The 23352-nt window shown below is 44.6% G+C and overlaps 1 protein-coding gene across 3 annotated transcripts in view; it reads right to left on the reverse strand.

Annotated features, from left to right (window-relative positions):
• Positions 1-15928, reverse strand: part of LOC142651694 (serpin B6-like) — a 33714-nt gene extending 17786 nt beyond the window's left edge. The window contains exon 1 of one of the 3 annotated variants that reach the window (XM_075826699.1): positions 15782-15926. The gene's annotated coding sequence lies outside the window, so the exon portion shown is untranslated. Of the gene's footprint in view, positions 1-664; positions 722-15781 lie in introns of those variants that run through there. The other 2 variants (XM_075826701.1, XM_075826700.1) reach the window with 2 other exon arrangements.
• Positions 15929-23352: the final 7424 nt, after the last annotated feature.

A 23352-nucleotide genomic window follows, 5' to 3' on the forward strand; every position in this document is an offset into this window, starting at 1 on the left:
AAGAGATGGAGGATTCTGAACTGGTTACCCCCTCCCCATATTAATTCAGAATTTCCCATGTTTCTAAACTAAAATAACCTCTTTAAACAGTGGCGTCACTAGCACCAGGCATTACTCCCCAGATATTTGGCACAGTGCCCCCGGATTTCCAGCAGCTGCCACATTTAATTGTATCTGCGTCTTCAGGACACAGAAACAGTTGAATACTATGCCTCCCTGCTCCACCATTCACTCTCGTAGGCTACGGTCCACATTAGGCCTGCAGCCCATGAGACGTAGGGATCTCGTTTCAACGTCTTGTAGGCTCCCGGCCTAAAGTGGATGAGGAAGCCTGCAGCTCGGTTTGTCATGGTAACAAGATAGGGGGAGAGGGTATTACATTATATGAGTGGGTGCTCTAGCAAAGGCGTAGATTCAAAGATGTCTGGGCAGCAAACTCTAATGAGAGGAGTAATGGTTGGGAGAAGTCATCATGGTGGTCTACACCTGACTTAGAAGAAAAAATAAATAAGTGAACACCTCCAATCAAGAAGACGTTACCTATGAGTCAGTGGACATTACTGTTCTGTATTCACTTATATGGTCTGCAGAATGGATATGCTATTATGTGACCACTATATGGTAATCCAGTATGTGGTGACAATGTGGCAAAATTATTTAATACCTGTATAGTAGTATAAGGCTGCGTTCACATCTGCATTGGAGGCACCGTTAGGACACATCCACCAGATAAAATAGTGCAGCATGGATTGCTGTTTTGTCAGGTAAAACCATGATAAAAAGTCAAGAGGTTATTGGAGTCCGTCATGCGATAGATCAGTCACTGCTGTAATTTTCGTTATCCTACTCCTATGAGATAGCAGAGCAGCGGAAATGACTGATGCAGATGTAAAACAAGGCTTTATTTGCTAACTGTATGACTGTCACTATGTAGTGATATTTGTTCATGATATACTGGTATTATTCAGCAACAGTATGGTGGCATTACTCAATAAATATGTGGTCAGTGTAGAGGTAATTATTTGGCCCTTGCATAGTGGTATTATTTGATAAATGCGTGACTTATTCAGATATATTTAATATGCAGTTGTGTTTATGACGAGGCAAATTACTTAGGTTTCCCGGGCCCCGCAGATTTTCACTATAAATTAATTACCAGGGACAATATACTGATGAGATGTATCTAAGCAGGTGTTCTAAAAGTTGTTATATAGCCATGATCTCTGAAATATATATTTTTGGATGAGGGACAAAACCTATGCCTTAGGGCTTATTCAGACGAACGTGATATACGTCCGTGCAACGCGCCTCGCACGGACCTATGTTAGTCAATGGGGCCGTTCAGACAGTCTGAGTTTCACGCAGCGTGTGTCCGCTGCGTAAAACTCACGACATGTCCTATATTTGTGCATTTTTCGCACATCACGCAACCATTGAAGTCAATGGGTGCGTGAAAATCACGCGCAGCACACGGAAGCACTTTATTATGAGAGTGATTCACGCAACAGAAGTAAAAACTATGAATGTAAACAGAAAAGCACCACGTGCTTTTCTGTATACAAACATACAGTGTCATAATAATGGCGGAAGTGCGAAAATCACGCAGCCACGCATCATACGCTGCTGACACACAAAGCTTTTATGTACCTTTTGCGCACGCAAAACGCACACGCTCATGTAAATCCGGCCTTTTGGTTTATGCCCCTGATATTTTTAGATCCCAGCAACGCCCCTGCATTTAAACCCAACAAAAAACCCTCTAGGATCTTTCAAACTCTTTTATGCTCACCTCCAGCACTGAAGGCCCCTCTACACTGGGTAATTATCGTGCAGACAATCGTGCGTAGAACACTCCTTGACGATAATTGCCCTGTGTTAAAAGGGCAGCGATCAGCAGATGAACGAGAAAACACTCATCGACACGATAACGTATGGGGATGAGTGATCGGAGTAACGACCGCCCGTCCCCATCCATAGCTCCTTGTGACAGGAGCAAACGAGCACCGATCAACGAGCAGTCTCGATCGGCGCTCGTTGCACCAGCCAAGATTGGCCAGTGTAAGAGGACCTTTACTTTCACCACAATCTTCAGACCATTGAATAAGGACTTTGGGGAAACTTTTTATTATAAAAAGCTGAATTCATCATAGAACCTCGAAAGATGAAAAAAGTATTACTACAAGTATAAATAATGTAATATAGTACAAATATAAGGAAAGGTGGCGGAATTGAGTCATGTGACCCAAAAATCAAACAAGAAATTTCGGGAGGATAATAAACCAAGGAGTGTCTTGCACTTGACAACTGGCTGATCATTGCAGGATTTTATCTTCAAGAGCTGGTCTACTCAGGATTTCTCTAACTAGTAACCGTAAGCAGCAATACCAGGTGTAGATTCACCTTTGAGCTCAAATTTAAAACATTACATATAAAGTTTATCTACATGAAAACTGAAGTAACATTGTGAATACATTGCATTACTTATCATGCACTATTATAACAGTAAGCAGCAATACTAGGTGTATGCCCATCCGATGTGCTGCCGAGGACGATAAGATTTAGCGACGTATAAAAGAAACGATCAGCCGATTAATGAGCGTTTGCCTGTTAATTGGCTGATCTTTGCACAGGACAACAGGGAACAAGCGTTCGTATGAACGCACGTTCACTCAATCATTGGTTCCTGTTAAAGGGCCTCGACTGTTGAAAAACGTGGCTGTTTTAACCCCTTAATGACCGGGCCTGAAAAGGCCTCAATGACCAGCTAAGTGTTTCAGTTTTTGCCTCTCTGCCTTTCAGCAGCCATAACTTTTATTTATTCATTGACGTAGCTGTGTGAGGCCCTGTTTTATGTGCGAGAAAGTGTATTTTCTGCGCTGTGTGGGGGTAGAAGAAAAAAAAAAACAAAAAAAAACTGTGCAAGTTATACAAATACTATTTTTCCAAAGTGAATATAGGAAAAAGCGATTTTCGGCATTGTTTTTTTTTTTATCCCGTTCATGTTTTACACTAAATAACTTGTTAAATTAATTCCTCAAGTTATTATGGTCGTGTAGATACCAAATATGTGTAGGTTGTTTTTTTTAAATGTAACTTATGGGAAATAAAATTTATTTATTTTTAAATCCCATTGAGGGATAACTTTATTTTCTACTTATAATGTAATAGCATAGTCCTGTATGCTAATACATGATCTTCTGTGTCACTTTGACACAGTCTGCTCTAACAGCAGCCTATGTGCTACCCTAACAGCAGGCATACTGAGCAGACAGCCCTGGGGTCCTTTGTAGGTCCCCAGGGCTGACTGCAGATGGATTCCCCGGTCTTCGATCACGTCACCGGGTTGCCGGCGATGAAACCAAAGAGGGGAGTCCCCTTTGATCGCCACGGTCCGTGTCATGATCAAAGGGTTAAGCAGCTGGGGTCGGAATGTTTTCCGATCCCAGCTGCGTTCAGCAGGCTGCTCCAAGTTCAGGAGCTCTAAGTTACAGCTCCTGCTTAGAGGAGCGCTCATCAGCCTACATCAAGGTCGATGCCAAAAGAAGTCGCTGAAGACGAAGCACCTGCACCACCTGCCATAAAAAGACGGTGGATGCACAGTGTGTTCTGAAACTTTTCTATCATAGCCAAACCCAGACGGGCAAGCCTTCGATCCCAATGAGCCTTGAATGCTCCTGACCCGGTTAGCCATTTGTCCTTCCTTTGGTAGATAAAAAAATAAAAAACAAACTATATAAAGAGATATAGTGTAGGTTGGTGTGATATAAAAAGGTTATATCAAAAGATCTTGCGGTCTTGACTTTCTGGCTGCAAGATTATAAATACATTAGTGAATTGGCCATGTTTTTGTATTTTTATCATAGTATTGCTGTAGATCTATTTCATTACCAACTGCACAGCAAAACAGAAGTAAAAAATAAAATTAAATCTAGGCTCAATATCACTTTTAACAGGGATATAAATCTGCACAACTTGTGCTAGTGCAAACAAAGGACTGATATGTATTTGACTACATGGGAGATCAGCCAATATATTCTCTCTATTTGCTTAGTAGGTTAAACTTCCGTGAGTTTTTGAATAATTCATCTTTCGAGACACCAACCAAGATAGTTTCCTGTGCAGGTCTCCTATCATCCAGGTACAATTTTAAAGGGGGAATACACCAAAAATTAAACTTCTGACAGGTCATAAATATGTGTCAACATATAGCCTCAATGTAGTCTATGAGAATGGATCACCACCACCTTGCTAAACAAAAGGGCTGCAGCACATCTTTGAGCCCTCAAACCTATTTAGCAGCTACTGTACCTCTGACAACATCCTAACCAAAGGGCCATTCAAATTAAAGATCACATCAGAGTCTGCAAGCTTGTACTTCTGCAAATTTCCAAAATAGAAAAAACAAACCCTCTATTGCACAACGCAAAGATTAATGAAAATCTCTGACACAAGATTCTAGATAATATACAATTAAAGGGGTTGTACAAAATGCTAAAAATGGGTGTGCTTTCTTCTGGATGGACAAAAAATATATATATTGGGGCACCTATACAATACACCTACTGGAGCTTTTATGACATCCCATTCTAAATCCACAGGTATTAATATGGAGTTGGTCCCTCCTTTGCAGCTACAATGGCTTACACTCTACTGCGAAGGCTTTCTACATGATTTTGGAGTGCGTCTGTGGGGATTTTTTGTTTATTCATCCAGAACAACATTTGTGAGGTCAGACACCGATGTTGAATGAGAGGGTCCGGCTCACAATCTCTGTTCTAGTTCATCCGCAACGTGTTTGATGAGGTTCAGGTCAGAGCTGTGTGTGGACAGTCAAGTTCTTCCACACCAAACTTACCCAACCAGGTCTTTATGGACCTTGCTTTGTGCACTGGGACACAGTCATGCTGGAACAGAAAAGGGCCTTCCCCAAACAAATTATCCCAAATGTCTTGGTATGCTCTTCACTGGAACTAAGGGGCTTACGCCAACCCCTGGAAAAACAACCCCATAGCATTATCCCTTCTCCACCAAACTTTACAGTTGGCACTTTGCAGTCAGACAGGTAACGTTCTCCTGGCACTCGCCAAACCCAGACTCGACCATCAGACTTCCAGATAGAGAAGCGTGATGTCACTTCGCTGAACACATTTCCACTGCTCCATAGTCCGGTGGCGACGTCTTTCTCACCACTCCAACCAACGCTTGGCATTGTGCTTGGTGATGCAAGGCTTACATGTAGCTGCTCGGCCATGGAAACCCATACAATAAAGCTTTTGGTGCACAATTTTTGTGAAGATAATGCCAGAGGAGGTTTGGAACTCTGCAGTTATTGAGTCAGCTGAGCGTTGGTGACTTTTATGCACTATGCGCCTCACCCCCTATATTATTTTCAGTGGTCTGCCACTTCAAGGTGGAGTTACTGAACAGTACTACGCTTGAATTCAGCTAGCTCTCTAGAACAACCCTTCTGTCACAATTTTTTTGAAAGGCAGACTGCATGGCTGTGTTCTTGATTTTATACCCGTGTTAATGGGACAGATTAAAACACCTGGATTCAATGTCTCCCAATACTTTTGTCCATACGGTTTATGTTCATGGGTCGAGTCTGGTTTTGCAGGACAGCTCCATTGAAGTAAATCAGACTGTGATGCAACCTGTGGACAGGTGTAACGATATGTTCAGGTGTATTTCAGGACATTTACGCCTCGAAAAACACGGACGCTGAACGCCTACAAACATTGAAATCAATGGGGAAAAAAACGTATTTAGTTCATACGGAACATCTTCACGCAGCGGTTTTAAAAAAACGGAGCATAAAAAGACGCTCCATAAAAAGTAGTAGCATGTCACTTCTTGAGGCTTTTTTTGGAGCAGATTTTCCATTGAATACTATGAAAATCACCACAAAAGAAGTGTCAAATTAAAAGAAGCTTCATTCTCCGCTTCAAAAAAAAGTCTGAAAATCAGAGGCTGTTTTCTCTGAAAACCGCTCCGTAATTTTCAGCCGTTTTTGAACATACCCTTAGGGTATGTGCACACGGCAGCGTCCGATACGGCTGAAATTACGGAGCTGTTTTCAGGACAATTTCAGACGTAAATGCTCATTGTCATTGACGGCTGTAATTTAGAGCTGTTCATTGAATTTCATGAAAAACGGCTCAAATTACGCCCAAAAGAAGTGTCCTGCACTTCTTTGACGAGGCAGTCATTTTACGAGTAGTCGTTTGACAGCTGTCAAACGACGACGCGTAAATGACAGGTCGTCTGCACAGTACGTCGGCAAACCCATTCAAATGAATGAGCAGACGTTTGCCGACGTATTGGAGACCTATTTTCAGACGTAAAACGAGGCATAATACGCCTCGTTTACGCCTGAAAATAGGTCGTGCGAACCCAGCCTTAAGGTATGTGCACACGATGAGAGGCTTTTACGTCTGAAAAGACAGACTGTTTTCAGGAGAAAACAGCTGCCTCGTTTCAGCCGTAAAAGCTCCTCCTCGTATTATGCGAGGAGTCTGTGACGCTCGTAAATCTTGAGCTGCTCTTCATTGAGTTCAATGAAGAACAGCTCAAATTACGTTGCAAAGAAGTGCCCTGCACTTCTTTGCCGAGGCAGTCAATTTACGCGTCGTCGTTTGACAGCTGTCAAACGATGACGCGTAAATTACAGGTCGTCTGCACAGTACGTCGGCAAACCCATTCAAATGAATGGGCAGATGTTTGCCGACGTATTGTAGCCCTATTTTCAGGCGTAAATCGAGGCATAATACACCTCGTTTACGCCTGAAAATAGGTTGTGTGAACCCAGCCTAATACATTGTTTTTTGAAGGGAGCGGCTATGTTTTTCTAACTCCCTTTAATACTAGTGCATTTCAGTCATTTATCATATTATGATTTGTGGCACAACACCTTTGCATTTTTCAGATAAAGTTTGATTAAACCTACACTTCTATTTTAGGGCATTAGATCTAATTCAAATCTGCGTCGGAGGCCCCTAATGGAACCTCCATCGCAGATTCCCCTGAAAATACCGCAATCACCAGCACAGCATGCTCTGCTATTTTGTGCAGTAAGTTCACAGACAGCCTGACGGAACCCATTGAACTCAATGGGTTTTGGCGGGCACCGGTTGTCTCCATTGTATAACGGAGCCTGCCCTTCCAGGATTATTGTTGTCCTGTTCCTTTGATAAGGCAGAACGGAACGCCAATGTGAATAGGGCCATACATAAACAGAAGTTTTGTAGTGCAAACTTTATAATTTAGTCCAAGAAATTTTAACCAAGTACAGTTTGGGGGAAAGCCTTTTCTGTTCCAGCAGGACAGTGCCCCAATACACAAAGTAAGGTCCATATCGGCATGGTTGGGAGAGTTGTGTGGAAGAACTTGACTGGCCCGCACAATGTCCTGACCTCAACCCCATCACAAATTTCCACAAACACTTCAAAATTATATAGAAAGCGTGGAAGCTGTTTTAGCTGCAAAGAGGGGACCAACTCCATATTAACCCCTTCCCAACATCCACCAGATAAATACGGCAGAGGCCAGGAGGGAAATTATGGAGCGGGCTTATCGCCTCAAGTCTGCCATCTTTCTGCTCCTATTAAGCAATGCAAAAAAATAAATGTATTAACATAAAACTTTTATCGCCGCATTGGTAGAAGAACGAACTATTAGAGTATGTTCACACGCAGTGACCAAAAAAGTCTGAAAATACGGAGCTGTTTTCAGGCGAAAACAGCTCCAAATTTTCAGATGTTTTTGTAGCAACTCGCGTTTTTCGCGGTGTATTTTACTGACGTTATTGGAGCTGTTGTTCAATGGAATCAAAAACGGCTCCAAAAACGTCCCAAGAAGTGACATGCAGTTATTTTTTTGCAGCCGTCTCTTTACGCACCGTAATTTGACAGCGACACGTAAAATTACACCTCGTGGGAACAGAACACCGTAAAACCCATTGAAAGCAATGGGCAAATGTTTGTCGGCGTAATAGAGCAGTTTTTTCAGGCGTAATTTGAGGTGTAAACCGCCCGAATTACATCTGAAAACACTGGGTGTGAACATACCCTAACAATATAAAAAAATTTGACAAGCACGGTGAACAAAACAGTGGGAAAAAAATAAAAAAAATAAAAAAATAAATAAATATAGGTTGCCCCACCTCACAATCGAAGGAAAGAAAAATTTGTTTTTATGGCTCTCAGAAAATGGCGTCACAAAACAATTAGTGTTTTCCTTGAAAAAGTAGTATAGCTATTAAAAAAAAAAAAAAAAAAAAAGAGGCCTCATTCACACGACAGGGTTTCCCGGCCGGGTGCCGGCCGTTCATAAATCGGCCGGCACCCGGCTGCATTAGGAATAATAGACCCCTAATGGGGCTATTCACACGACCGATTTTTTGACGACCGGGAAAACCGGCCGTCAAAAAATAGGACATGCTCTATTTTCGGCCGGGCACCCGGCCACCCGGTTCCCATAGAAGTCTATGGGGCCGGGTAATACACGGCCATCACCGGAATGTGTTCCGAGTGATGGCCGGGTTTCCCGTCGCTTGCGCTCTATCTCCTCCTCCTCACAGCGTAGAGTGCATGTGAGAAGGCGGAGTTGATGCAATTCGGACGAATGGCTGTACACTGTGTGGCAGGGCCGGGGTGTACAGCAGGTGGAAGGGAGCGCTGCGCTGGCTCCCTTCCCCTGCTTGTTTTAAAAGCGCCCTGGCCCGGCGACACCTTCCATGGCACCGCTAGCAGCAGCTGCTGCTGCTACAACTGTAGCGACGCCACTATAGCAGAGCAGGGAGGTATCTCCCCGCTCTGCTATGTGCTAGCCCCACTTTAGCTCCTTGAAGGAGCGGAATCCCCGTGTTTTCGGGGATTCCGCTCCTGGACAGAGCGCTTGATGTCACTGCCCAGATCTGGACAGAGACATCAGGGGAAACTCCTGAAGCGGAATCCCCGAACACATGGGGATTCACCTTCAGGAGTTGCCGCTGATGTCACTGTCCAGATCTGCCCGGCCCGGAACGGATGCAAAACTTTATGCAAACCGGCCGGGCAAAATGGCCGATTTTACCGGCCGACACTCGGGCGGGACCCGGTCGTGCGAATCCCGCCTAAAAAAAAAAAAAAAAGTTAGAAATTGAGGAATCAGTTTTCTTTCTTATTCTACCCCACAAAGACATTTACAGTTTCCCAGTACATTTTATGGTGCCGTGAAAAACAAGCCAGCTATAATTTACAGAGCACAAATAAAAAATGGCTTTTGGAAGGTGGGGGGGGGACAAAAATGAAAAAAACTAAAATGGCTGTGGAGTGAAGGGGGTTAGTACCTGTGAATTTAGAATGGGGTGTCATTAAAGCTCCTGTCGGTGTAATGTGTATGTGTCCTTGTCTCCTAATACTTTTTTCCATATAGAGAATGACTGCATTTTAGCGGATTTATGAGATTTTCCAAAAGCAGAATAAAAGCGATGCGGATTCCGATAATCACAGAAAACCCACAATAGTAGCGTCATGTTTAGATACAGGTTGTTATACTGGGTGTGTGCCTGCCACATACCCCCTGGACTCGTGGCGCGTTCCCCTTAGAGGACACGTACCACTGGTTGAGAACCATCTCTGTTTTTTAGCAGTTTTTTCAGTTATAGAGGTGGATACACATACCAGTCTATCCCAGGGGTCTCAAACTCGGCCGGGTAAGTGGGCCACATATAGAAAAAAAATGGGACGTTGACTGGTCGCATTACTTTCAAATTTGATACAATACAAAATTATTGTTAATCAATTAGTTATTTGAACTACTATAACACTATATTACATTACTATAATAATACCGCTAGGTTTAAAATTTGAGATAATTCTCCACGTGCTTATTTCAAAAATCCAGTTTTCTAGTTTAAAGAGGCTCTGTCACCAGATTTTGCAGCCCCTATCTGCTATTGCAGCAGATAGGCGCTGCAATGTAGATTACAGTAACGTTTTTATTTTTAAAAAACGAGCATTTTTGGCCAAGTTATGACCATTTTTGTAGTTATGCAAATGAGGCTTGCAAAAGTCCAGCTGGGCGTGTTTAAAGTAAAAGTCCAAGTGGGCGTGTATTATGTGCGTACATCGGGGCGTTTTTAATACTTTTACTAGCTGGGCGTTCTGATGAGAAGTATCATCCACTTCTCTTCAGAACGCCCAGCTTCTGCCAGATCACGCTGTGACGTCACTCACAGGTCCTGCATCGTGTCAGACGAGCGAGGACACATCGGCACCAGAGGCTACAGTTGATTCTGCAGCAGCATCAGCGTTTGCAGGTAAGTAGCTACATCGACTTACCTGCTAACGCCGATGCTGCTGCAGAATCAACTGAAGCCTCTGGTGCCGATGTGTCCTCGCTCGTCTGACACGATGCAGGACCTGTGAGTGACATCACAGTGTGATCTGGGCGTTCTGAAGAGAAGTGGATGATACTTCTCATCAGAACGCCCAGCTAGTAAAAGTATTAAAAACGCCCCGATGTACGCACATAATACACGCCCACTTGGACTTTTACTTTTAAACACACCCACTTGGACTTTTGCAAGCCTCATTTGCATAACTACAAAAATGGTCATAACTTGGCCAAAAATGCTCGTCAATGGGTGCGTGAAAACCACGCAGGTTGCACGGAAGCGAACCGACTGAAACAGCGCACCAGCTGTCAAAAGGATGAATGTAAACAGAAAAGCACCACGTGCTTTTCTGTTTCCGAACATCGAAACGGAGTGTCTTTGCGATGAGCGAAGCCGGACAAGCGAACCGAACTTCACCGGGTTCGGCCGAACTCGTTTTGGCCGAACACGGCAAAAAAATTATCGGTACGCGACGTCAGGAGATAGTCACTGTCCATGGTGCTGAAAGAGTTAAACTGTTTCAGCACCATGGACAGTGACTTCCGATCCCAATATACATGAACCTGTAGAAAAAAAAAACGAAGTTCTGACTTACCGATAACTCCCGGCTTCTTCCTCCAGTCTGACTTCCCGGGATGACAATTCAGTCCAAGTGACAGCTCCAGCCAATCACAGGCCAAGCACAGGCTGCAGCGGTCACATGGACTGGCGCGTCATCCAGGCAGGTGGGGCCCGATGTCGAGAGGCGCGTCACCAAGGCAACGGCCGGGAAGTTCTCGGTAAGTACGAATTTTTTCTTTTTTTTCAACAGGTTTTTCGATATGGTGTTCGGCATTCACTGTCGAGGGTGCTGAAAGAGTTAGCTCTTTCAGCACCTTGGACAGTGACGGGCGTCGACTAGCCTCATCTCTGATGGCGGCTGCGCGAAAATCACGCAGCCGCGCATCATACACGGACACACGCAGTTGTCAAATGGTTTTTGCGCGCGCAAAACGCTGCGTTGTTTGCGCGCGCAAAAACGCAACGTCCGTCTGTATCTGCCCTTATAGTGACAGGTCCAAAGGGCTATTCGGGCAAAAAAAAAAAAAAAAGTGACGTTTGGTTGATAGCAGTTGACAGAATACAGCTGACTCATAGTGGAGTCGAACTGTATACACAGCTGCTGTGTAACCAATTGTTCCATTTGCTGTGCACTAACAACATGTTTACATTGTAACAACTTGCTTGTACAGTTTTATTACTTTTTAATATAAACGGTTTTGTTTAAAAAAAAAAATTACATGTTTATTCTTTTTTGCTATTTGGCTTCTTTTTTTTTCTTCAAGGGGATTTGATTTTAATTCCAATGCATTATTGTCCACCAGTAAAAAAAAAAAAAGAAGAAAAACTGGGCTATCCATATAAGTCAACCCACATCACTAGGTTGCTGAGGCTGATGGAGGCGGATGAAGAGAGCTTCCTCCCATTCGGTTACACCCTATGCGTACCGTGATCCTTAGGGCTTATTCAGACGAACGTAAAATACGCGCGTGCAACGCGCGTGATTTTCACGTGCGTTGCCCGTAGCTATATTACACAATGGGGCCGTGCAGACATGGCAGCGTTTTTTGCGCAGCGTTGCTCCGTTGCAAAAAACTCACGACATGTCCGTTGATTCAGCGTTTTCAACGCATCATGCACCCATTGAAGTCAATGGGTGCGTGAAAACCACGCATGTCGCACGGAAGCACTTCCGTGTGAACTGCGTGTTTGCGCAACAGCTGTCAAAAGGATGAATGTAAACAGAAAAGCACCACGTGCTTTTCTGTTTCCGAACATCCAAACGGAGTGTCTTTGCGATTAGCGAACCCCGACAACCGAAGCTAACTTCACCGGGTTCGGCCAAACTCGTTTTGGCCGAACCCGGCAAAAAAATTTCCGGTCCGCGACGTCGGGAGACATTCACTGTGCATGGTGCTGAAAGAGTTAAACTGTTTCAGCACCATGGACAGTGACTTGCGATCCCAAAATACATGAACCTTTAAAAAAAAAACGAAGTTCTAACTTACCGATTACTCCTGTCTCCTTCCTGCAGTCTGACCTCCCGGGATGACACTTAAGTTCAAGTGACAGCTCCAGCCAATCACAGGCTGCAGCGGTCACTTGGACTGCCGCGTCATCCAGGGAGGTGGGCTCGATGTCGAGAGGCGCGTCACCAAGGACGCGTCACCAAGGCAACGGCCGGGAAGTTCTCGGTAAGTAGGAACTTTATCTTTTTTTTAACAGGTTTTTCGCTGTTGTGTTCGGCATTCACTGTCGAGGGTGCTGAAAGATTTAGCTCTTTCAGCACCTTGGACAGTGACGGGCGTCGACAAGCCTCATCTCTATGATGCCGGCTGCGCGAAAATCACGCAGCCGCGCATCAGACACGGATGACACACGCAGCTGTCAAATAGTGTTTGCGCGTGCAAAACGCTGCGTTGTTTGCGCGCGCAAAAACGCAACGCTCGTGTGAATCCGGCCTTATTGATGCATTATCTAAGGGGTTAAACAGCTGTTCCCACAGCTTTCTCCGTGCCTGGCTCTGGCCATGGGAGTGTTTTACGTTGCCTGCTTACTTCACAATAAGTGTTCGACACAGAGCAGAAAGGGGTTAATTACATATCAGTAATATTCATACATTTTAAAAGAAAATCAAATTTCAGGTAAGAAATAATAACCTTTAAATACATCACTTTAAGCGATTTGGCACTAAGCCCAGAAGGATTTTCCAGTGAATGATCAGTACAACCACACCCAGAAGAGAGAAGTCATATTGCAGTGCTGGAAGAGGAGGCTAATACTACACATCCATAAAGTTTATTGCTTTACATCAGGTTCCCCTAAATTCTCAAATAGAATTTTACCACGATGGGCTGAAAGGAACCTCACTGTTCATATTCGACACATCAAGAACTCACGCACGTGGCACAACCGTGTACAGGAGGCTGCATAGTGGCACCTGGAGTCCCTGTGTCTCCATACTAAAATACTAAAGGGAACTCTGTGTGCTGATGTAGCGTTATTACAGGATTATACTCCCCCCCCCCCCCCTAGAAGAAAATAAAGGTTTCTAGGGGGGGGGGGGGGAATGGCTCCATAATATGGCATCCAGAGGTACAATAGGGCCCTAGAAAAGTCTATGGGAGCATTATTCTGGCTCTATAATGGTGCTTTATCATAAAAATAGCTTTATACATTTCAGATATTCATTCAACTATATAATAAGATTTCTCCTAAAATCAACAGTAAACATAAAAGACAATTAGCGTATTGTTAAAAATTCTATTCGGCAGTTTTCGGAAGCTACATCTGTTTTGGGGTAAACTGGGTGACAGCGGTTTTAGTAACTTGTACTAAAATAAAACAAACCTTGCTGCTAGGAGTTAGAATTTTAGGGTCTTTATCGATACCCTTTCACAACAGTCATCTTGCCCGTACATGAGGTGAATTCTTCTAAAATACACGATCTAATGTCAGAACTTTCTGGATCTAATAGAGGAAAAAACTATGGGGACGATTTACGGAGACCGGGGTTTCATACGCCAGTCTTAACAATTCGTTGGGTGTGCACCACAATTGTAGCGTAACAATAGCGGTCAAATGGTAGTGCGTGAAAGGCTTATATGCGACGTGCCACTCAACGTACTGAATGCGGCGTCCCATACTGTCCTTATGCTACCCTGCGTCAGTAAGTTATACGCGCTGCGGCCTGCTGTGAGCCTGAAAGGATCCAGGTACAAGTGGAGCGGGGAGGGGAATACGTATTTTCATTTTTTTTTATTTTATTACTTGATCCAGTGATGATTGCAACATGCAATAACGGGGACGCCTTCTGCTTCATCACTCCTAGTATGTATGCACTCTTAAAGCATAGCTCCATTGCTGCTCGCATTCTCGTTTCCTGCCACTATAAGTTGCCAATGTAACTACGCAACATCTGAAGCCTCCCCTGCGAGCAGTTTTGTGGGAGAAGGTTTGGGCTTCCTATGGTTGCCTCAGTAGGAGTACCGCTCAATCAGCAAAAGAAGTGCAGGACACTTCTTTGGACGTTTTTGGAGCTGTTTTCTCATAGACTCCAATGAAAACAGCTCCAAAAACGGACGTAAAAAACGCCGCGAAAACGGCGTGAAAACGCCGCAAAAAATGCGAGTTGGTAAAAAAACGTCTGAAAAGCAGGGTCTGTTTTCCCTTGAAAACAGCTCTGGATTTTCAGACGTTTTTGTTGACTACGTGTGAACATACCCTTAGAGACTGAGGCTGCAGGGAAGGGGGGGGGATCACATCAAACAGCCAGATCTCCGGGCTGTGGACCACCTAGAACAGCGGTTCTGGTGGCATATGGAAGATTCGAGATTCTGACCCCCCCAGGATCGCAGTTCTAGCTGTGAAACAACCAGAGGTATCAACTGTTGAAAACATTCAGGAATGGAAGCTGTATGCTGATTGGACAGCGTCATACAGAAAACATTACAGCGTGAAAAGAAAGTTACCTCCCATTTGGCAAGTATAGCCAAATTAGCATATTTAGAAAAATGAACATAAAACTTTGCAAATAATAAACATTAAAAAAAATTAACTCACACTAGTTATCAGCATCATAGGGATTATTAGATTAGTTAGGAGATAGGGAATAAACTAGTGACATCCTTTTTACACAGCGCTGCCATGTACCTGTGGACCCCAAAACCTGCTCACAAGGACCAAACTAGTGCAGAACCGGTTACAAAGTCTAAACTTTATTGATGTACACCAAGAGGACCCTTTTACATTGGTAAAGTATACCGGAGCACATGGTTTTCTCTTTACCCTTATAAATGCCAATTTTATTTTCACTGGGCTGATCTCACTTTTTTCTAGATGTGGACATACTTTAATAATATACTGATAATCCACAACTTCACCAAAAAAAAAAGCTGGGGGAGTTCCTATGCAAATAATTGGATTAAAGGGACATCAAAAACTTTGTATGTAACTTTCTGTAGATCTGCTGTAGAGTATAGATCACACTTGACAACTGGGCGTATATAGGAGTATATATCATACTCGACAACTGGAGTGAAGGGGACGTCAGGGACGAGCACCTGCATCTAGGGACTAGGTATATATATATATATATATCTCTATCTCAAGTGTCATTAAACTATGAGAGAATATAAGAGTACGTGGGGTGAGACTTTCTTGAAAAACACAAGAAGAAAAAATTTCCTTCCATTATATAAAATTGACATTCTTGTTGGTATGTCCAGAAGAACGGAAACTATTAGCAGCATATGTCACCATTATTAAATAATACTGAGAAAAGTCTCCCATGCCGGAGAAGTGAAGAAATAGAGTAAAGAACCAGGTAGCAGGACACGTTATAATGCACGGGTAAGCGCTCACCTGCTGAGTAGTGTTAGGAGCGGATGGGTGTGACGCTGCCTCCAGTCCAGTCCGCTGTAGCAGTGAGAGCAGCGCCGCAGGCTGAGCTCTAGAAGCGGGCACAGCAGGAAGTTGTCCCAGGACTTGTGCTGACGTCATGATCATGTGACCGATCACTAGTGTGGGAGGGGCCAGGCCGTCTGTACTTCTCAGGAGAAATGTTACCACAGTGGAGCAGAAAATGTCGCTGTCAGGGATTTGTTTCGGTTGTTGACATCTCCGGCTGTGGGTTGTAGATAATGTCTGTGGGCTGTGTACACGTACCTGAGCCGGTTACACTAACCTTCATGTGCAGTGGTGGCTGATCTCTAATAATCAGAGGTCTCTGTATTGTTTGTACGTGTGGTTAATAAAGAATATTCCCATCCTATAAGCCGATTTTATAATGATTTCCCCTCCTAAATTATTTCTGCGGCGCTCTTGGCCATGTAGCGAACTGCAGAACGACCCAAGCAGAGAACTTGAATCAGCGCTGCAGCCCCTTTATTCTCAGGATCAGTGGGGGTCCCAGGAGTCGCACCCTCACCAATCATAAAGTAATGGCATGTCCTAGATGGGAATAAGGGTATGTTCACACGGCGGGGGTCCGTAACGGCTGAAATTACGGGGATGTTTCAGCCTGAAAACATCCCCGTAATTTCAGCCGTACCGGCATGTGCAGGCGCTTGAACGCCGCGTCAATTACGGCCGTAATTAGCGCTGCTATTCATTGGAGTCAATGAATAGCGGCTCCAATTACGGCCAAAGAAGTGACAGGTCACTTCTTCTACGCGGGCGTCTATTTACGCGCCGTCATTTGACAGCGGCGCGTAAACATACGCCTCGTGTGAACAGACAAACGTCTGCCCATTGCTTTCAATGGGCAGATGTTTGTCAGCGCTATTGAGGCGCTATTTTCGGGCGTAATTCGGGGCAAAAACGCCCGATTTACGTCCGTAAATAGGCCGTGTGAACATACCCTTAGGGTATGTGCACACACACTAATTACGTCCGTAATGGACGGACGTATTTCGGCCGGAAGTCCCGGACCGAACTCATTGCAGGGAGACGGGCTCCTAGCATCATAGTTATGTACGATGCTAGGAGTCCCTGCCTCGCTGCAGGACAACTGTCCCGTACTGAAAACATGATTAGGGGGGATTCACACGAGCGTGTATTCGGTCCGTGCGGGCCGCGTGGTTTTCACGCGGCACGCATGGACCAATACAAGTCTATGGGGCAGTACAGACAGTCCGTGCTTTTTGCGCAGCGTTTGTCTGCTGCGCAAAAAGCGCGACAGGTTCAATAACTCTGCGTATTTCGCGCATCACGCACCCATTGAAGTCAATGGGTGCGTGAAAATCACGCGCACCACACGGAAGCACTTCCGTGGGACGAGCGTGATTCGCGCAACAGCAGTGAAAAGGATGAATGAAAACCGAAAAGCACCACGTGCTTTTCTGTTTCCGAACATCCAAACGGAGTGTCTTTGCGATGAGCGAAGCCGGACAAGCGTACCGAACTTCACCGGGTTCGGCCAAACTCGTTTTGGCCGATCCCGGCCAAAAAATTATCGGTACGCGACGTCAGGAGATAGTCACTGTCCATGGTGCTGAAAGATTTAGCTCTTTCAGCACCTTGGACAGTGACGGGCGTTGACAAGCCTCATCTCTATGATGCCGGCTGCGCGAAAATCACGCAGCCGCGCATCAGACACGCATGACACACGCAGCTGTCAAATGGTTTTTGCGCTCGCAAAACGCTGCGTTGTTTGCGCGCGCAAAAACGCAACGTTCGTGTGAATCTCCCCTTACAGTACAGGACAGTTGTCCTGCAGCGAGGCAGGGACTCCTAGCATCGTACATAAGTATGATGCTAGGAGCCCGGCTCCCTGCACTGTGTTCGGTCCGGGACTTGCGGCCGAAATACGTCCGTTAATTACGGACGTAATTAGTGTGTGTGCACATACCCTAAGGGTATGTTCACACGGCCTATTTACGGACGTAAATCGGGCGTTTTTGCCCCGAATTACGTCTGAAAATAGCGCCTCAATAGCGCTGACAAACATCTGCCCATTGAAAGCAATGGGCAGACGTTTGTCTGTTCACACGAGGCGTATATTTACGCGCCGCTGTCAAATGACGGCGCGCAAATAGACGCCCGCGTCAAAGAAGTGACCTGTCACTTCTTTGGCCGTAATTGGAGCCGTTATTCATTGACTCCAATGAATAGCAGCGCTAATTACGGCCGTAATGGACGCGGCGTTCAAGCGCCTGCACATTCCGGTACGGCTGAAATTACGGGGATGTTTTCAGGCTGAAACATCCCCGTAATTTCAGCCGTTACGGACCCCCGCCGTGTGAACATACCCTAAGGGTATGTGCACACACACTAATTACGTCCGTAATTGACGGACGTATTTCGGCCGCAAGTCCCGGACCGAACACAGTGCAGGGAGCCGGGCTCCTAGCATCATACTTATGTACGATGCTAGGAGTCCCTGCCTCTCTGCAGGACAACTGTCCTGTACTGTAATCATGTTTTCAGTACGGGACAGTAGTTCCACGGAGAGGCAGGGACTCCTAGCATCGTACATAAGTATGATGCTAGGAGCCCGGCTCCCTGCACTGTGTTCGGTCCGGGACTTGCGGCCGAAATACGTCCGTCAATTACGGACGTAATTAGTGTGTGTGCACATACCCTTAGGGTATTATGTTTCAGCCTGAAAACATCCCCGTAATTTCAGCCGTAACGGCATGTGCAGGCGCTTGAACGCCGCGTCCATTACGGGCGTAATTGGCGCTGCTATTCATTGGAGTCAATGAATAACGGCTCCAATTACGGCCAAAGAAGTGACAGGTCACTTCTTTGACGCGGGCGTCTATTTACGCGCCGTCATTTGACAGCGGCGCGTAAATTACGCCTCGTGTGAACAGACAAACGTCTGCCCATTGCTTTCAATGGGCAGATATTTGTCAGCGCTATTGAGGCGCTATTTTCAGACGTAATTCGGGGCAAAAACGGCCGAATTACGTCCGTAAATAGGCCGTGTGAACATACCCTTACACCTTCCCAACATCTGCTGTATATATACGGTGGAAGCTGGGAGGGAAAGTATGGAGTAGGGTCATGGTCTGAGCCCGCTGCATAAGGGTGTATTCACACTGGGCGGTTTTGCCATGTTTTTTGGCCGTGTGGCGAAGACTGCACTGAAAAAACGCATGCGTTTTTGCTGCAATTTGTAAATTACGGCAAAACCACACCATGTGAATATACACTAAGTCCCTGTTCACACTGAGTTTTTTTGCAGGCAGAAAAATCTGCCTCAAAATTCCGTCTAGAATTTGATGGCAGATTTTGACCTGCCTGCACGCCGTTTGCCATGTTTTTCGGCTGCAGCAAAAAACGCCACAAAAAACTCTCTGCCTCCCATTGATGTCAATGGCAGGTGAGAGATGGAAACGCACGAAGAAAGGGTATGTCGCTTTTTCCCACGAGCATTTTTTTCTGATCACGGGAAAAAATGCCTCCGCCTCCCACTGAAATCAATTGGAGGCGATTTCGGACGGTTTTTGTTCCGGTTTCCGACATGGTTACCACGGCAAAAATCTCATTGTGGACAGGGCCTAAAATGTGCGTGTCGGCTGTATGTTATGTAGATTATTACGATCCCGCTTGTTTAATCACTTAGATGCCAACATCTAAGCCGTTAGAAAGAAGGAGCGGTCCCCTCCGACAAGCCATCACAACGCGAACACAGGGTGCCGATGGTTGTCATGGCAGTCTCGGAGCCTAATAAAGGCCTTTAGATCTGCCATCTTTGTGCTCCTATTAAGGGGGTTTTCCACTACTGAACAACTGATGACCTATAGGCCATTAGTGTATCCGACACCTGGACCCCGCACCGTTAAGCCGCTCCAGTGGCCTGCGGGGACCGGATGTTATGGCACATAATGCTATGTATGGAGCCTGGAAGCAGTTGGCTCCATACATGGCGAAGCGGCCGTGCTGCAGCTCTGCTCCTATTCACTTGAATTGTACTGCAGCTCGGCCACTATTCCGTGGCCAAAGCCAACTGCTTCCGACATGTACGTCCGGTGCTCGGATGCACCCGACCAGCTGATCTATATGGGGGTCCAACACCCTGACTGCACCGATTAGCTTCTCCGGCTGCCTCCGGGCTCCATATGTCCATTCACGAAGCAGATGGCTCCGGGCCATGGAATATTGGCTGCTCCTATTCAAGTGAATAGGAGCAGAGCTGCAGTTTGGCAGCACGGCCGCTGTGCAATGTACGGAGCCAACTGCTTTCGGCCCCATACATTGAATACTGTGCAATGACGTCTGGTGCCCGCAGGCAGCTAAACGGTGCGGTGTCCGGGTGACGGACCTGCACCAATGATATAGTTGTTATAGTTGTCCGGTAGTGGGCAACCCCTTTAATGGGAGCCGGTAAAAATCAAAATATACCGCAATACATTAGTATTGCGGTATATTGTACAAGCGATCTGACGATTTCAGGTTCAAGTCCTCTAGGAGGACTAATACATTTTTAGATATATATGCACATACAATTTTGCATATATACATATATATATATATATATATATATATATATAGATATATATATATATATATATATATATATATATATATATATATATATATATATATATAAACAAACAAACGTAGAACACAGTGACGGCACCAGGACTTCAATGTAGATGAAAGCAAAGTGGATTTATTCACCTCAAAAACAGCAGCAACGTTTCGGTTCAACAGGAACCTTTCTCAAGCCATGACAAACTAACAATGGTGCCAAGTATATATAGGGAGGACGTACATCAATTGGCAATAAAAAAAATTGACTGTACAATTCTCATTAGATACATCAGATTGTGGTTATCACAGTGTATTACAAATATTATTAATAAAGTGTAACAATAAATCTTCAAAAAGACATCCATAGGTAATAATATATTTAAAAACATGATGAACATACATCATAAATGGTGAGCAATTAGTGCAATTGGATTAATTAGGAGGACAGCAGAGGCCAATTATTAATTAGTTTAGATCAATAAACTTACAGTTCACGATCTCTCCATGTAACCAGCGTGTAATGTTCGCGTGCATCGACTGCGCATGCTCCAAAATGGCGTCGAAACCGGATATTAAATCTGGTGGAACGCATCGTGCAGCGCAATCGCTACTGCGCATGCGCAGAGACGGAACTTGCGTTCCAGTCCCATTGCGCAGGCGGCGATATAGATAGAAAATATAAAATGTATTGAATGTGCAGAATTTTAACCCTGTATACAGTCTGGAGGATCACATCAAAGCTGCACTGCCTCATCCAATAGATCTGATGTATTTTGCAGTGCAGCGCTAAAGATAACAGATCAAGATATTAGAAATTGTTAGTAAAAATGGCCATAGGCTTACAAACAAAAGGGTTTATACACTATTCACGTCCCATTGAGACATATTGTGACTGTAGTCACCAATGGGATCAATAGAGCGGCCATATTAAATAAAGATTAGTGATCCCAGCCAGAAGTGTCCACTTTATCAGACATCTCATACTGGGGAAAAAATCATATTGCACATATATATAGAAATGTATTTATTATTCATAAGATGCTAATCAATAAAAAGATGGCAGATACACAATATGGTAAGACCGTACTCCACACTAATAAAATTATACAAAAATTTGTGCACATTAGATGCACTGCATTACTGAAATCTATACTGGATATCGACATAGAAATATGTAAATATACAATTCCATATGAGACTCAATGGTCCCAATAAATCGGCCTCTGCTGCTTTCCGAAATCCTACATGATGCTTGACAAAACCGTGTGTTTCTAAAAAAGTGTAAAAAGAACAAATTACCATGTAATATTTATATAGACAAAAAAGAATTATAATAAAAAATAAAAAATGTATATATAAAAGAGAAGTCAAGATAAGACTTCAGACTATCCATATACAAGACAGAAACTATACCAATCGGGAACTTAAACCCATCATATCCCCCAGATTTTCAGGCAAGTTACCCCCCACTCTATTAGATATGTGGGCCATAATGATATTCTATATTCAGCCCCTTGGGAGACATAGTTTCCAACTTATAGATCCACTCTAGCTCTTTTCTCTTAAGAGCCAAGCCTCTATCACCACCGCGTCTCATTTGAGGTACCGAATCAATGATTCTGAATCTAAACTGTGATAAGCTATGATTTTTTTCGCAAAAATGTCTTGATACTGGTAGATCCTGTCTCTTTGTTTTGATGTTAGATTTATGATTTCTCATCCTGAGACGTATTTCTGTTGTGGTCTCACCCACATAGTGTAGACCACAAGGGCAACTCAGTAGGTAAATAACAAAAAAGCCCTTGATTTTAATAACTCTACCAGTTTGTGGATGGTTAAACGAATCACCCTTAATCATGTGATCGCAGATATTACATCCTAAGCATGGGTAACAGCCCAACCTAGGGGGTGCGAGAATGTCGGCTCTAACAAGACTATTTTAAATAGTTTTGCCCCTTCTGTAGGACATCATAGGTCTCTCCTGAAATTCAATTATCTTTGGAAAGGCTCTACTCAAGACCTTCCAGTCCCTCTGTAATGACGGGGGTGGGGAGACAGACAAGTGAGCCCTAATCTACCCGCCACTCAGTCCCTGCCTACTTGCAACGACCCACCCTAGGCGACGGGGTACAACTGGGCGACGGTCCCTACGCTGAATAAGTGCACGACAGACAAACAGACAAGGGTACACAGAGCTAGGGGGAGAAAGGGGCAGTTGCCCACGGCAACACCGTGAGCAACAAGAGAAGAGAACAAGCCGAGTCAAACCAGGAGAGTACGAGGTACCAAACGCAGAGCAGGAGAGTAGTCAGCAAGCCGGGGTCAATATGAAGCAAGGACAATGATACAAGAAGCTGCAGCAGGGCCAGGAAACCACACGAGAAGAATCACAAGCAAAGGAGGAACAGGAAAGGCAGGTATAAATAGACAGAGGGCGGGAGCTAGCTCCGTCTGGCCAGGCTGTGATAGGTTCTCCCACTCCTAAGCCTGCCACCCTGAGTGGTGGAAGATGGAGTTAGTCTCACAGACATAGAAGCAGGTGCAGACTGATTATCTATGGGCGTTAACCCCGAAGCTGTGTCTGGCAGATCCTTTACACCCTCCTCAGAATCTCACCAATTTGTGAGCTTAATGCGGGGAAAGTGGAAACAAAGGGTAGACGACCCTTCTTTTCTACACTTGATTTTTCACCTAAAAGGACCTGCCTGTCCAATAAATCGACCTTCCGTCTATTCAGCTCCAAAATATGATTTGGATAGCCTCGATAAGAAAATTTTTTGCACATCTTATCAAGTCGTGAGGATAGTCTGTCATCTTTACTAACAATTTCTAATATCTTGATCTGTTATCTTTAGCGCTGCACTGCAAAATACATCAGATCTATTGGATGAGGCAGTGCAGCTTTGATGTGATCCTCCAGACTGTATACAGGGTTAAAATTCTGCACATTC

This window comes from Rhinoderma darwinii, chromosome 5 (assembly GCF_050947455.1).
Source record: "Rhinoderma darwinii isolate aRhiDar2 chromosome 5, aRhiDar2.hap1, whole genome shotgun sequence".
Classification (NCBI taxonomy): domain Eukaryota; kingdom Metazoa; phylum Chordata; class Amphibia; order Anura; family Rhinodermatidae; genus Rhinoderma; species Rhinoderma darwinii.